The following is a 16,366-nucleotide window of genomic DNA, read 5'->3' as shown; positions in this document are numbered from 1 at the left end:
CACATTCGTGAATAAACACCTGTGACATTGGATAGAACTGCAGTTTAGCACGTTGATGGCAAAAGAATATGAACACACAGATTTACACGTAAGAAGCACAGACATTTACCTCTACATTGCAAAAGCGATCGACAACTCATTTATCGTTCTGTAGGCCTACTGTGTTTGTCATTGTTGCCGCCTGTTGCCACAAGTACGACTTTCATCTTTATATCATTCTAAGTGGGACAAGCAACTGCCAAATAGTAGTAGAAATATGTTGAAAACATTATAATGAGCTGATTACATTACATTTTACGCAAAACCAAATATTTGAATAATTTTCAAACAATCTGTCGGTGAACAAGGTGCTAACAAAATAATGTTATCACATGAAGGAAGCAAGGAAAATTAAGTGACTAACAACAGAAGTGAATGAAATACATACCAAACCCTTTTGTAAGACACGAATAACTCCACTTAATCTAACCACTTCATCGTCAAAACATGTCTGTGTTGACGATTCACACGAATTTGGCACTGATACATGGAGAGTTGAACTGGCTGCTTCTGTGTCATAGGACTGTTTTACAGCCGTAGATGGATTGTCGAATCTTTGTGGCAGTTTCCTCTTCATCGTCAGTTGAGGTGGCTTATTTGGGATGTCAAACAATGCGGGTACTGCATTCTACACGAGGTTATTATTGTCTGCGTTCATGAACTGGTTTTGTTCGAAATGCAGCGAACAAAACCTAATATTATGATACAGGTAAACTGGGTCTTTTTTCATAAGGTCTTCTCGTCTGCTACTAACTAACCATTTTCGGCTTCTAAAACGAAACATCATTAATACACATGTAGTTTGCAAGTGAATCCTGACGATACAGTTTAGTAACATGCTGGTATATACCTCTCAGGATCCCTAGGAAACGTAAAAAAGACAGCTGTGATGTCTTCTTCCTGTTGTTGCTGCAATTTATAGCGCTACAAACGTTCCAGCTTGTAAAAACCATTATAGAAATCAAAATAAACAACCACTATTAGGTTTCCCTATCGCACCGAACTCACAGTTTAAGTTACTGGCCGCTTGGGGCGCTGCTGGTGCGGTAGGCAACAAAATCGAGGCGAAGTGTCGTGACAGTTATGTTTGACTGTGGTTCTACTGCAGCGATCAGCATCCGGGGCAGTTGGCGGCCGTGTGTGCAGCGAGGGCCCAAAACTGCACTTGGTTGAAGCAGAGCTTGGCGGACGGATACGCAGTTTCATCTTGGCGTGCAGTCAACCGGACGAGACGGAAGATAAGCAGTGTTCTACTTTATTGTCTGTGTGCATGTGCTAAGAAACCGTGCAGAATGGCTGAAAACAATCAGAAAATTGTAGATTTGGGGAGAGTTAAAGCTGAAAATGATTCCATGGGTACTGGTTTCAGTTTTGATATGTCACAAGGTAATACGAGTAAGCAGTTTGACAGATTCAATGTGTGCTAATTATGGAACGGATAGTGTGCACAATATATCGGAATCTAGTGTCCCATTTACACCTCGTAATGTTAAAGAAATAAAGCAGGAGCCAATGTCAGCTGCTAGGGAGCAGAAGGACAATGAGTCAGTTATGTTGGTAAATATCTCGCAACATATGTGACAAATAGATGCTACGTGTGTAAAATGGGATCGGATATTGATAGTAAGATGAATGGTTTGGGTTCCGAAATTAAAACATCATTGATTTCTGATATTGACGATAAAATGAATAAAATGGGTAATGACATTGATACAAAAATGTCCAGGTATATTAATGTCACGTATAAAAACTTCACTAAGTTATGAAATAAACGAATTACATACTGAATTGGTCGAAATATAACCCAAAATGGAAAATAAAATTTCGAATTTGAGGGATTCGTGGAAAAATGACCTGACTTTGTATGGTAATAATATTAAAAGTGATATTAGTCAGGTCAGGCAAGAATGTAATGCTACAATTGTAACAGTTGAAAGTGAACTAATGTCACAGATAAGGCAAGTTGCTGAGGATAGTGTTCAGTTAGAGGAAAGAGTAAATTCTGAATTAGATAAAGTTCATGAACAGATTCAGAAGGTAAAAAAAATGCTGTGAAGATAGTCGCATTTTCTTAGAAAGTAAAATTAAGGAAGGAAATGATGTGTGTATGAAGGTTGGTGTGCAGATGTCTAATAAAATTACTAATTTTGAAACTAACATTAGTCAGTTTAGTACTGAGGTAAATGAGTAACTATGTAACCATGAAGGTAGACTAACAATGGTTGAGCTAACAACAATAATGTGTGTGTAGTTTCTAATGGTGTTGTGGAATCTATTGAAATTGCCTGTGTGACGCATCGCCAATTTTTGAAATTTGACCCAAATAAGAATGTTTATCCAAAACAGTTTTGGAGTGATTTCCAAGATATGTTGATTAGTGTGGAACGATAAGCAAAAAATTGGTTTTATTACTTCAAATTTAATGGGGGAAGCTAGAATATGGTGGAATTTAGCTTCTGATAACTGCGACAGTTTAGGGGATTTCAAACAGGCTTTTTTCGAAGAATACGGGGGAAAGAGAAAGCAGTTGGAAGTTTTAAACAAGAAAGGTAGCATCAAAAGGTTTGTACAAAAGTGAGTGACTACCTTGTTATATTTAAATGCTAAGGTAGAAACAGAGCAGGTCATTATGGGCATAGAGAATAGGTTGCTACTGCATTGGCGGAATATAATCATTTCGGCTCCTCGAGATGATATTGATAGGTTTATCCATCATTTGGAAAGAGTAGAAAACATTTTGAAAGAGGAGGAAAATAATAGGAGAGAATATAGGCCTCCCTCGAGTCGCAATGACAATAGGACGGAAGTCAATGTAAATAGAATAGGCGTACAAAGAGGCAACGGCTACCGGGGTAGGTATAGAGGAAGAGGAGGTACTGCTAGAAGTAGTTTCAATAACAGAGTACAGTATTTTGAATGCAAGCGGCTCCGAGTCGATGACATAATGGATGAGCGTCACCTATCAGGTAATAGAAACGTCAGAGGCAACGACATCGCACAGAAGGGAATCCCGTAGCGGTCTATGATGACTAGCGTTTGCAGGCTGCAACTGTGTAGACTAAACACGCTAGCAACGCCCTTTGTAAAGAAGGCACCTACTAAACAATATACTGAATGTAATGTCAATGAAATCAGAAGGGCAGAGGAGAGTGACACTGAGAAGCAATTTACTTCTTTAGAAAAGGAAGTAGCATTTCATGGAAAGGAAAGTTCTAGTAAAGATCGCAGGAACCATGCTAAGAAGGAACTTATTACAGAAAGTAAAGACTCAGGTCATGAGGTGGGAGTGAATCAGCACTGCGAAACAGATGTGAGACTACCTGTAGACGGTGGAAGTGACACTACGGGAATACAAGAGTGTGTTGTACGTAGACTGAACTAAGTAATTTCGGAGAGTGAGGATGAAGGGACGGAAGAGGAAGAAGAAGTGAATAATTTAGATAGTTCTGACGACACCTTGGATAGGGTTGCAGAAACAAAGATTATTCTGGAGGGTGAGAAGTTAGAGAAATATTTTGAATTGTCTATAGTGGAATGGATAGTAAAAGTTGCCACTAATAATGTAGTGAATGGGGGGCCAATTAAGTTAAATGTACTTTTCACAGAAGGAGTAGGCTTTGACAGGCGCTAAGTAGTGGAAAATTTATTGGAAGAGCCTAAGTCTGTAATCAGAAGTGAATACGTGGGACAACCTATAGTACAAGTACCTGTATTTCAAGAAAAGGTTCCTTGCTTGATAGATACCGGATCAGAAGTTTGCACAGTGTCACAGAATTTTGTGAATGCTCTTCCAAAAAGTAAACAAATAGTGATAATGCCTGTGAGTGGGTTAAAAATTGTGCTGGCCACGGGTAAAAGCAAGAAAGTAGTAAAGCAAGAAATATTGTTACCAGTCACTATAGGTGGGATACAGATAGAATTGAATTTTTTGATTATCAATGGACTCAGTGTGGAAATGTTAGTAGGTGCCAATTTCTTGAATAAATACCAAGGGAGGGTTAATTTTGGAACCAATGATACAATGATTAGGACAACTGGAAAACTGGTAACTATACTGTTCATAGGTAAAAGACATAGCGTGAATAATGAAGTAAGTGATACTCTGATCCGATACTGTAGGACCACTGAGGTGATTGGAGGTTAAAATGAATGTGGCGAAAGGAAGGAAGTAGATCCTTCTGAGCTACAGAATCTCAGAATCAGGATCGATGAAAAATTAGAGCAACTAACTGATTTGACGAATGTACGACAACATTTAAGGCAAATTTTTAATAGGCATTGTAAAGTATTTTTGGACCAGCCCGGATTAGTTCAAAACTATTAGTGGTATTTAACTGTGAAAAAGTTTTGGTTTTACCTTTGAATCTGAGAGTCAGGCTTTCAGAAATTTGTAATTAGGGTAAATGTGTGTGTTAGGTTAGGATGTAGATACTAAGAATGGACACAAACACAAACTGTATTTGCAGGTACGAATAATGTGACCGAACTGGAAATGGTACTGAGAAAGAACCTGATTGCTGAGACAGAGCTGGACACTGTATTCCAGTGACAAGCCATTATGTGACCCACATGTAACTGTTAGTGATCCGCACCCGTTTGTTTAGTCAGTGAAAGTAGTCGAAACCCCAATGTTGTTTTGGAAAAGTGTTGCAGGGATAGACGACCCCTGTACCACTGTAAAAGTTTATGTTTCAGTGAATTTTTAGAATGCTCCATAAGCGATGAAGCGGAATATTTGTTTTTGGGTTAAAAATGAGGTACAAAACGAAAAAGTTTCCTCATGAGTGTTTTGTAAATTTGAATTGAAAGAAAATGTTGTAGTATTAAATTTTGGGAGAGAAGGGGATTGAAAATTTGTTTGTATAAGAATTTTCTGTGTGCCATCAAGCCCTAGCCAATGATTATTTGATGTAATTATGTATAATGTTATAAAGTAGTCTGAAATATTTTGTTTATTTGTGAAAGACTTTAGTTCAACATAGAGTTTCGTAAGAACCATTTTAGATTTGACAGTGTCGATATGGATACCTAAATTCTTCCTGTTCGCTCCGTATTTTGTAAGAACCATAAATATTGTTAAATTTTAGGTTCTTAGGGGGTGTGTAATGTCGCGAGTCAAACTGCAATAGCATTTTATTGCAGTAAGCTACCTTGCAGTACGGGCTCGTAGCTTTGGAGTCGGTGGCGGTGATAGTTGTTTGTATCTCGGCGTGATTCACTCGCACCTGTCACTAGCACGACTGTGGGAAGTGCTACTTGTGTCAGTACCATCGACAGAATATTCAAGCCCTTAAGAATCTAAATAAACTGTACTAAATCATATTCAATTTCGAAAAACTTTATATTTAGCCTTTTATTGTTAAAAAGAAGCTGGTTGCAAAATCTCAGCTTTCTGGCTGGGATACTTTCAAAGTTAGAGAAAATTAAAGAAAATACCAAAACCCAACACTAATAAGATTAAAGTCAGTTCGGATGCATAACAGTTTGTCCTTTGCTATCAGTTGGAATCATAACTGAAGTTTACAAAATGTTAGGTCAGTATGTTTTAAATTTTATATTTAAATAACATTCACTATTTTTCGTTTTCATAATAGAGAATTCAGTAAGAATTAATATTCGTTTAATAGCTATTTGTTTTGTTGTGTAAATAAAGGAGAGTAAATGGGTATGTGTATGCAGGACATATGTAAAGATTCAATATTATCTCCTGTTAAACATTATGTAACTTGGTCATGGGAAAGTGTGCAACAAACTGTTGCAATGAAAGCTGTAATTCCCCTTACTTGCTCATGACGTGTGTCGAAGTGTGCTTGTTTTCATAAGAAGGCAGCCAGAATAGTTATTTGTAGAGTAATGTTTTTCTAAAGTAATTTCAAGATTAGTTTTCGTTTTGTTTGGTTTGGTTGAACATTTTATTAATATTTGCAGCATAAAATGACGTAAATGCATCTGTAAATGTTGATTGGAGTGAAACAGTTTAGGCGCGAATACGATCTTGAAAGATTGATCTGATTGTCTGTTCATCTGATCAACCAATCAGAATGAAGACGAGAGTAGGTCAGAGATAAGTCCGCTACTGCGTGTAACAGTCAAGGGTATTGTCATTAACGCAATAGTAGATAGTGGGAGTGAGTTAACGGCAATATCAGAGCTGTTACTCAATCGTTGCAATGGTAACAGTGACTTATTCGAACAGAACAAAGATCCAGAAGTGTTAAGGGTCAAACATAAGTGGAAAGACAAAAAGTTGGTTGACATTCATCAGCATTATTTGCTGATGAATAACGTGCAGTTCTACAGACGCATTGTATAGGAATTCTTGCAGTGGTCATACAGCAATTAGCCATGAAACAAAAATCTAAATGGATCAAAGATGATAAAGCAAAAGAATGTAGATATGTTTCAGGCAGCAGCAGATCTCAAGAGGCAGACAGGACGAGCTACAAACATGTAAACGTTCAAATATAGGTACAATAGTACTAATCATTTAAATAATCAAAGTAGATTTCAAAAAGAAAAGAAAAGTACTTGTATATGTACTAATTATCTAACCTACATATCATCAATCCATGCTCATTCAAGAAGTAAAGGAACCAATAAAAAATAAATTAACTTACAGTATAAATGATAATTCTTCTGTAAAGTACTGGAAAAAAACATTTAAATATTCATTGTATTATTCATGTAAATATTCAACTGAAAAAATCATTGTAAATTTAGATAAAGAAACTTGTAAGTAGTAGCATTAAGCAAAAGTCACTGTAAACAAATGAAACAATGTCACTACAATCATCTGGTCAATGAAGCCAAGCTGACAACAGAAGCAGAAGGTCGACAGGAGGCTATGGTCTGAGTGTGACAGTTTATATGATTGCACAATATGGCACTGGCGACAAACTGGAGACTGAAGTAAAAAATTTACTGACTTCCGCTTTACATTAGTGTAGAGACTGCGCCAGGTGTATTTTGAAGAATATTGTCCCATGCCTCACCCCAATAGAGAAAAAAACCAGCAACAGTGAGGGACAAAGGACACACACCTGTGAGGAAAGTGAAGTGACCCTATTAGCGTGGCACAATAGCAACGACTAACAATAGCAAACCGTTGGTAACAGGTCTGTAGTACAACTGTCTGGAAAAATAAACTCAGAATATTTCTCTCAATACCAGATGGAGAAGCTAATAACTGAAAACAGATATATCACTTCCGAAATTATCTATTCAGACTTGACCATATCTCATAACAACATTACTGATAATTCTTCCAAATAATGTTCGCTGAATAACATATCCTATCCCTATGCCCAAGAAGTTGCAAGTTCCAAGAGAGAAGACATGAAGACTCATTAAGTAACGAAGAGAAGAAAGAGTCCCAAGATGAGGGCAGAAGACAGCAAGATTCCTTTCTAAATCCTATACCTTAAACCAGTATGAGATTTGTCAGAATCAACAGAAAGCAATACTCAACAAAACCGCGGCAGTTATTTCATCCTAACTATCAAACCAAATGCGGTCAAACCTCAAACAGAGATTGCATAATGGGGACATCAAAATGCAGCAACTGTTGAGGGGCCACACTCAGCAGTCTCGATGGCAACTACATCAATAAAGGACTATGGCACCTATGTTGTCACATCATGGCATTGCCTTGGATGATTAGCTTGTCATCAGACAATGAAATGTGGAAATGACCATGTAATGGCAGTAGTGATCGAACACTCAGAACTGTAAATGTCGATAATCTTCATCAACATCATGCAGAGTCTACAACTGACTAGCAGCATCAACCACCACTGATCGACAGCAGCATCAGGAAGCAACCCCAGCCCAAGGTTTGAAGTGTAGAGTGCATGAAGAAAGAAAGTGATGCATGTGACGCATTCACTGTTAAATTTTAAAGAGTGCATAAGATAATCACTTCAGCAAGGAGTTGAGATGCATGTAAATATTCAGTCACATCTGTAACACTGAGAATTTGTACTTTGTGTGTTTCATTGGTACTCTATAATTCGATTTTAAATAATAAAGTTTATTCATAAATGTACCATGTTTTATATTTTATATTTCATGTTTAATTTGTAAATGCCCATTCAGGCCAAAGATACATTAATAAGAAGTTGTGTATTGTAGATATCTTGGAAACGTGTTTCAAATGATAAATAATGTCAATGAATAAAGTTTGTGTTAATGTGTATAAAAATATGCAAAAATATTAACGATTTTACATACATAATGTCACTTAAGTAAATACATATCTATCTATGAGGATAAATTGTAATATTGATGTAGCATTTATGTGTTGAGAATAGATAAGAGAACAAAATTCTTCCTTAACTTCACTCATCTTTCATAAGCATCAGTATCATGAATGTTTGAGAATTGAGGAATGCCTAAAGTTATTGTGAAGAGGAAATCTAAAGGGTGGATGAATCATTTTAATAAAATTTAACCACAAGTATAGGAGAAAAATGTTGTAAGATTAGTCAAATAACTGCAATAAACGACTGTAAAGCCACATAATAATTATCTAAATATAAAATGCCATGTAAAGAAATATGTCTCAAATAAAAAAAATGTTAAAAAGACATCATCTAGCATAAGATACAAGAGTAGCTGGACAATGATTAAATTAATTGAATTTATAATTTTGTACTGCAATGAGCAATGCCTCAACCATTGATCACAGCAGCACAAAATGAATTCAGAAGAGACGGCATGTGTAAGGGGTCCAGATTTTATGGACCTTACATTAGCTTGATCCATAACGACAGTGCAGTAAAGTATGAGATCCCCAGAAAAAATAATTATAATACATCAACAAAAGGCAATTGCAGTAATCTCATGTACCAAATCTAACAAAACATTATCTACCAATATATGGACAGGGGCACAAATTAACAAGTTAAAGTGAAACGAAATTTGGAGATGAACCGAGCAAGTGGTTAAAGGCATTGGAAAAACGCCACTTAACAAGAGAACAGCGAGCTTCACTGCAGAAAGAGATCTGCCAGAACAATACATTATTCCTTTTAATGTAAATACGACTGGGACCGAGGGTAAGTGGCTGCACGGCATTAACAGGGCTAGGCTGCGACCCAGCAAGAAAAATAAAATTTACCTCTAGCAAGACAGCGATTGGCTGAAGCCATACTGGGCGACACAGATGCGACACGGTTGTGAGATCCCCATTATATAAAAGCATTTTGAGAACTAAAATGGCTAGATATCTCTCTCACCTAGCAGCAGACCGCAAAAGTCTGTGTAAAATAGTGAGGGCATTGAGAGCTTTGATTTCTGTAAAGTGTGGACGATATGCTTCATGTATGGTGGCGACAGATAGCAAAGAGGTAGAGGTAGTTAATTATTCCTGTGGGAATTTTTGCAGGCAAAGAAATTTTTTACGTCACTACAGCCCTTAGTAAGAGTGCAATAGCCATTATTTCGACTAGAGAAAGATTAACATTCTACAGAACGCAGGAAAGTTGAGACTGGGTGAATTCAGTCAAGGCTAGAACAGGGAATTGGCGTTTCAGATCCAGCACAGAGACAACGCCGTTGCAGATGCCACTTGGTAAAGTACCATCGTCCATTAGTCCACAGTAAATGTTGAGTCAAGATTTTGCTCACTCCAACTCGCGTACGGTATGACCACTGAATATCAAAAGCTTGGATACTAACCCATCCGCACTTGCATACATGAGAGTTTTTCATTGGTTCGCCGGCCGGAGTGGCCGTGCAGTTCTAGGCGCTAGTCTGGAACCGAGCGACCGCTACGGTCGCAGGTTCGAATCCTGCCTCAGACATGGATGTGTGTGATGTCCTTAGGTTAGTTAGGTTTAATTAGCTCTAAGTTCTAGGCGACTGATGACCTCAGAAGTTTAGTTGCGTAGTGCTCAGAGCCATTTTTCATTGGTTCAAAAACTAAATTTATTCTCCACCAACTCAGTGCATTGACCAGCTATGATAGCGTAGATGTAAACGAGCTGATGAAGATTTTTAATGATTCTTTCTTGTGATAAAAATTTTTCATATGTAGAGATAACGATTTTAATAATCGTCAGTTCAATATGTCCAAGAGTTAAATATTTTGTTATTGAGTGTCAAAAGTAATTGCACATGATTGGTGGGTATAACTTGAGCCCTGAAAGCACAGTTGATAAATTAAATGTATAATAAAAAAGGGAATAGCTGATTTGTCTTTCTAGAATAGATTCCAAACTTTCACTTTTATTAATTCATGCAGTCTAGTTAAGTGACAGCAACATTTAAATGATTTTTGGTACAATCCACACCTAATATTAGCTCCCTTACAGGGCCCGGTTCATATTTGTTTAAAATATCTGTTTAACAGGCTGGGTTTGAGGAGACAGTTCAGATGTTTTGTCCATTTACACGCTGAGTGGTAAGCTAAGTTTTCACATATTAGTACACTCACTGTATAGACACATAAAGTGCGGACACTGACAAGTGTTAAACCTGTTTTTAAAAGACGTGGTATGTCTTTTTCATCTGAATACATGTAACTTGCATTTGTAATGCATTATGTACTAAATGCAAAGAAAATAAACATTATGTAAAAATGTGTAACAAAGCTGTACTTCTCTGTAGCATTGTTTTCAAGGAAATCACGTTATGGCCCAGTTACATTGCGTATACATTCGCGTTGTGCACATCAATTTTGCAGAATTAAAGGTCCTTTCAATACCAATACCTCCCTAACCAAGCATTTGCGGACCTACGTTGATATAACATTTTTGTTCAGAATTTCTTGTACTAACACTGTGTAAAATATTGACCTTTCTTCCCAAAACACCCTATATACAGGTTGTCTCATTTATCTTGACCACCCTAAATAATTGTTTGTCCAGATGCAAATTACAAAATGTTTCAAGCAAATGTTCTTTAGCCATCAGGGGGACATCAAGCAGCATAACTGCCTTCGTTATAGCTTTGTTTTTTTACAATGATATGAACTGTGGTATGACTTCTTTAAATGGCACCCTGTATTTTTTATTTGGTAATTCATTGCCTCTCCTAAAGACCTATTCAAAAATTTATCACAGTGTACCATTCACCGAAACAAATTGTTATTAATTACATAACACAACATTGACGTTGATGCTCCCAGCGCTTAGTGCAGGTTCTCGGGGTAATGGAACACATCCACGTGCTGACATTGACAGAGGACAAATGTAAACATAAGTAGAATGCACACCCATAATTTCGTCACCCATCGTCAGTTGAAGAGTTGTGTGAGTAGAATGTACACCGACGAAGAGAAGGTGCAAATGCTACTCATGTATGTGGAATGTAAGTTAGCAGAACAGTAATTGTAATACTGTTTTTTTATGTACAGGTACATTTAGTACCGTAGTTTACTCCTTTTAAATACTGTTGTGTAGTGTAGGTGTACAGCAAAGCCTGTCCTTCCGGGAAACTGCATTGCATTGTTGTTGCTGGAGGTAGGCAAAATGCTACGCAGGCAGCAGAACTGTACAGAGAGCGACATCCTGCAAGAACCCACCTTCGCGACGGATGTTTTCTCGTCTTGTTGTGACGCTTCAGGAAATGGGAAGTTTAAACCCACGACAACGCTATCATCGTAGCACTCGCACACACAAAGCTGCCGAAGTTACTGTTCTCGCTTCCATTGCTATGAATCCACATGTGAGCACACGAAGCTTGAACATGATGTAATGTTGTTCCACTAATTTACTCTGCAAGCGGTGCTGATATTCAATAAAAGCGGGTTAAAAGCTGTGAGCTATGTGGGGAAGTTAACCTTGCATTACTGCGCAACTGTTTCACCAGGTATCCAGTCTAGCTTACCAAATTCCCAACCAGACTAACATTAATTATAATCTTTTAATAGTTGTACGACAACCGGTGATATATACTGTATATAAAAAAGAGAATTTAAATAAAAAGAAATAAATCAGTTTATATTTGGAAATTTATTTTAACATTGTTCATTGAAATTTCAGCATATTAAACTTGATTCATAACTAAACTGGCGCCTTATTTAGGATTGTGAAAATGTGAGATTGTAATCTTACGGAACACATCAAATATGGAGCCAAGATTGGGAGACTGCATACAACACAGCATTCATAAAATAACACATGAAGAACGTTGAAACATATGCAAGAGGAAATTAACCACAACCAACCGATTCAATTTTCACCCAAAGAAGCTACGTTCGTAGCGCAATCCTGTCCGTCATGTAATTACCACACACTGGTATACTAAATTCATACTAACTCTCTGTGAAATCTTCCCGAAAAGAATAGGTGAGGGCTACTTCGATGATTACACCACATGCTTCACGTGGTCAACTTGGTTTATACAAAGAGTGTAACTCCACAATAATTTTGATAATTAAAATAAATTAGATCGAAAAGCAATTTACAAAAGAAAAACCTCAAACTGGTTACTATCGTCTTACTATTAACCTGATGGGTCAAACAATTGTATAAGCACGTGGTACTGGTCTCACAAAGTACACCCCACGTGGGTTGAACATAAAGAAAAGTTGCTATATTGAAAAATATTGTCAAGACGAGACGTTATAATCTCACGCACATTCGCATTGAAGATTGATGATGCTAGTTAGAGTTACTGATCAACACGTGGTTCCACTTTACTCACAAAGTAGTGACAAAGCAACTACCGGAATATATTCTGAACTTCACACTCGAATTACACTACGTTGCAATTGAAGATAACATTAGATATTTTAGAGCTAAACCTGAAATAAAGGTGATTAAATTTTCAGTTAGGCTGAACTTAAGAAATCCATTGTCCTACGGACTTAGCAGACATGCGCTTAGCCGGAGATCTTACCACTTCAGACGCTCGCCGCATACAGACTGCCGTGGTCCCTTCGTGAGGGTGGCTCACAAATACAAACGGAAGTGGCCAGAGAGGCAGCTTCCTATACCAACATGACAAGGGACGGACAGGACCATACTAAGGATAGAAACCTCTCTGCTTTTAGAAAGCATAGCTACCTGTTCCGACGTTGGACCTACTGTTCTCTAGCAGACAGGCTTGTCTGCTACCCTCAAGCATGCAACTAGAAACACATTTGCTCATTCATCCTCTCACACAGAAGGGAAGGGGGATGACAGTATCTTGTACAGTATATAAAAGAAAGCGGATGTAGGTTCCGTATGAGACTGTGTGACATGAATTACATATAAACTGTGTTTTAAAGTGTAGTAGTGTGACAGATCGTTCTTTTTGTGTTGGCAGAAGTGCCAACACCGTGTTGCTAGAGGAGGCCGAAATGCACGCGTTTAAGCTCACGCAGGCTGGCGTGAAGTCTGGAACAGTTAAAGGAGTTGAGTCTAATAAATAAAGTACGGAGTTTCTGGAATACTTAACTTTAATCCATAATTGGAGAACATCGCTCTTGATGATACATGAATTACAATCTCAATATAAACTGATAATGGCGCCTTGCTAGGTCGTAGCAAATGACGTAGCTGAAGGCTATGCTAACTATCGTCTCGGCAAATGAGAGCGTATTTGTCAGTGAACCATTCCTAGCAAAGTCGGCTGTACAACTGGGGCGAGTGCTAGGACGTCTCTCTAGACCTGCCGTGTGGCGGCGCTCGGTCTGCAATCACTGACAGTGGCGACACGCGGGTCCGACGTATACTAATGGACCGCGGCCGATTTAAAGGCTACCACCTAGCAAGTGTGGTGTCTTGCGGTGACACCACAGTTGTTGTTTATGTGTAAAAGTAACATGTTCCACTACTCAGTCTCCTCCCAGATAGTCAGAAACGCCACAGTAAATTTAGACGAGGAATTTATGCCGTAAATGACAACAGATTTAAGAAATTAACATGAAAGGAATCCAACAGAGACCTTTCAACGAGATTGGCATTCCTAAAACCTGTGTTCATCATATTGTTACATGTCACCAGTTCCATACTTAGCATGTACACCTACATCAAGAATTGCATGGGAATGATTTCCAGAATCATGTACAGTTGTGTCAGTGGGTACAGTAGCAAATCCTTTCCAACCTGAACTTCTTCTCCAATGTTCTGTTTACTGATGAATGTTCCTTCTCAAACAAAGGACAGGTAAATATATACAAGGAAGATGCATTATTAGTCCAGCGACAACCCACGATGGCTTAGACAGATGGAACATCAGCATCAATGGAGAGTTAATGTCTGGTGTGGGATGCTTGGTACTACAATTATTGGCCCTTATTACATCAATGGCAGTCTAAATGGCACAGCGTATGCCAACTTCCTCAGATGAATTCTTCCTCCTCTTCTGGATGAAGTGCCTTAAGAAGCAGAATGCTTATGTGGAATCAACACGATGGATGTCCAGCACATAATGCCTTGTGTGCACGTCGTGTTCTGAACCAAAGGTATCCTGCCAGATGGATTGGTCGAGGAGGAACAGTTACTTGGCCTGCCAGTTCTCCTGATTTAAATCCTCTGGACTTATTTCTTGGGTGGTGCATTGAAGACGTTGTCTATCGCAATATTCAAACAACCCCAGAGAGCATGCAAGAACGTATCGTGCTTGCTTGCAATTCTCTTCAGCAGGCAACACTGGAAGCAGTAAATAATTCTTTCATTCAATGAGTGCACCAGTGTATCCGTGTCCACAGTCACCAATTTGAGCACCTTTGAATGTTCTACTCCTGGGCAATGGTACAGGAAAGTCAAAGTCAATTTTGTGTTATGTTTTTACTTGATTTTCATTCGTTTTCTGACAACTGCAGCAAGTGGACGAGTTTGTGAACCCGGACTCAAAGTCGATGTTGTGTTATGTAATTAATAACGTTGTGTTTCAGTAAATGGTACACTGTGATACATTTTTGAATAGGTCTACGGGAGAGGACATGAATTACCGAATAAAAAATACAGGATGCCATTTAAAAAAGTCATACCACAGTTCATATCTTTGTAAAAAACAAAGCTACAATGGAGGCAATCATGTTGATTGATGTCCCCCTGATGGCTAAAGGACATTTTTTTGAAACATTTTGTAATTTGCACCTGGACAAACAGTTATTTAGTGTGGTCAAGATAAATGGGACACCAATAAGAAATTCTGAGTCAAATGAAAAAAGAAGTAACGTTTATCGATTTTGAACCTCGAGATCATGTACAACAACAACAGTGACAACATGTTACGTAAACGACGAAATGTTTTAGAAAGAAACTACGTGAAGTTTGGAAGGTAGGAGACGAGGTAGTGGTGGAACTGAAGCTGTGAGGACGGGTCCTGAGTCATGCTTTGGTAGTTCAGAAGGTAGAGCACTTGCCCGCGAAGGGCAAAGGTCCCGAGTTCGAGTCTCGGTCCGGCACACAGTTTTAATCCTCCAGGAAGTTTCAAGAAACTACATGTACACGACACATACTGCAACAATACGAAATCCTTAGTGGAAAAGTAAGATTCATCGATTTTGGTCCCTCGAAATCATCTACAATAACCACAGACTCGTTGGTCGCAACATATTCCATACTCAATGAAAAATATATATACTATTTACGATGGTATTGCTGCTGCTGCCACTGCTGTTGCTGCTGCCTCTCAGCCTCTTCAATTACCCGATGGATATATGCTGAAACAATAAGACATGTATTTATTACGAAATTCTTATTGAAAGAAAAGTTACTGTTATCGAATTAGATCCTTCGAAATCAACAAATTCGCTGGTCACACCAGTACTACAAAGATGGAATATATAGGGTGGTCCATTGATCGTGACCGGGCCAAATATCTCAGGAAATAAGCGTCAAACGAAAAAACTACAAAGAAAGAAACTTGTCTAGCTGGAAGGGGGGAACCAGATGGCGCTATGGTTGGCCCACAAGAAGGCGCTGCCATAGGTCAAACGCGGTGCTTTTCTTTTTTTAAATAGGAACCCCCATTTTTATTACATATTCGTGTAGTACGTAAAGAAATATGAATGTTTTAGTTGGACCACTTTTTTCGCTTTGTGATAGATGGCGCTGTAATAGTCACAAACATATGGCTCACAATTTTAGACGAACGGCTGGTAACAGGTAGGTTTTCTAAATTAAAATACAGAACCTAGGTACGTTTGAACATTTTATTTCGGTTGTTCCAATGTGATGCATGTACCTTTGTGAACTTATCATTTCTGGGAACGCATGCTGTTACAGCGTGGTTACCTGTAAATACCACATTAATGCAATAAATGTTCAAAATGATGTCCGTCAACCTCAATGCGTTTGGCAATAACATTCCTCTCAAAAGCGAGTAGTTCGCCTTCCGTAATGTTCGCACATCCACTGACAATGCGCTGACGCATGTTGTCAGGCGT

This window comes from Schistocerca nitens, chromosome 3 (genome assembly GCF_023898315.1).
Source record: "Schistocerca nitens isolate TAMUIC-IGC-003100 chromosome 3, iqSchNite1.1, whole genome shotgun sequence".
NCBI lineage: Eukaryota > Metazoa > Arthropoda > Insecta > Orthoptera > Acrididae > Schistocerca > Schistocerca nitens.
Note: the sequence above shows the minus strand (reverse complement) of the source record.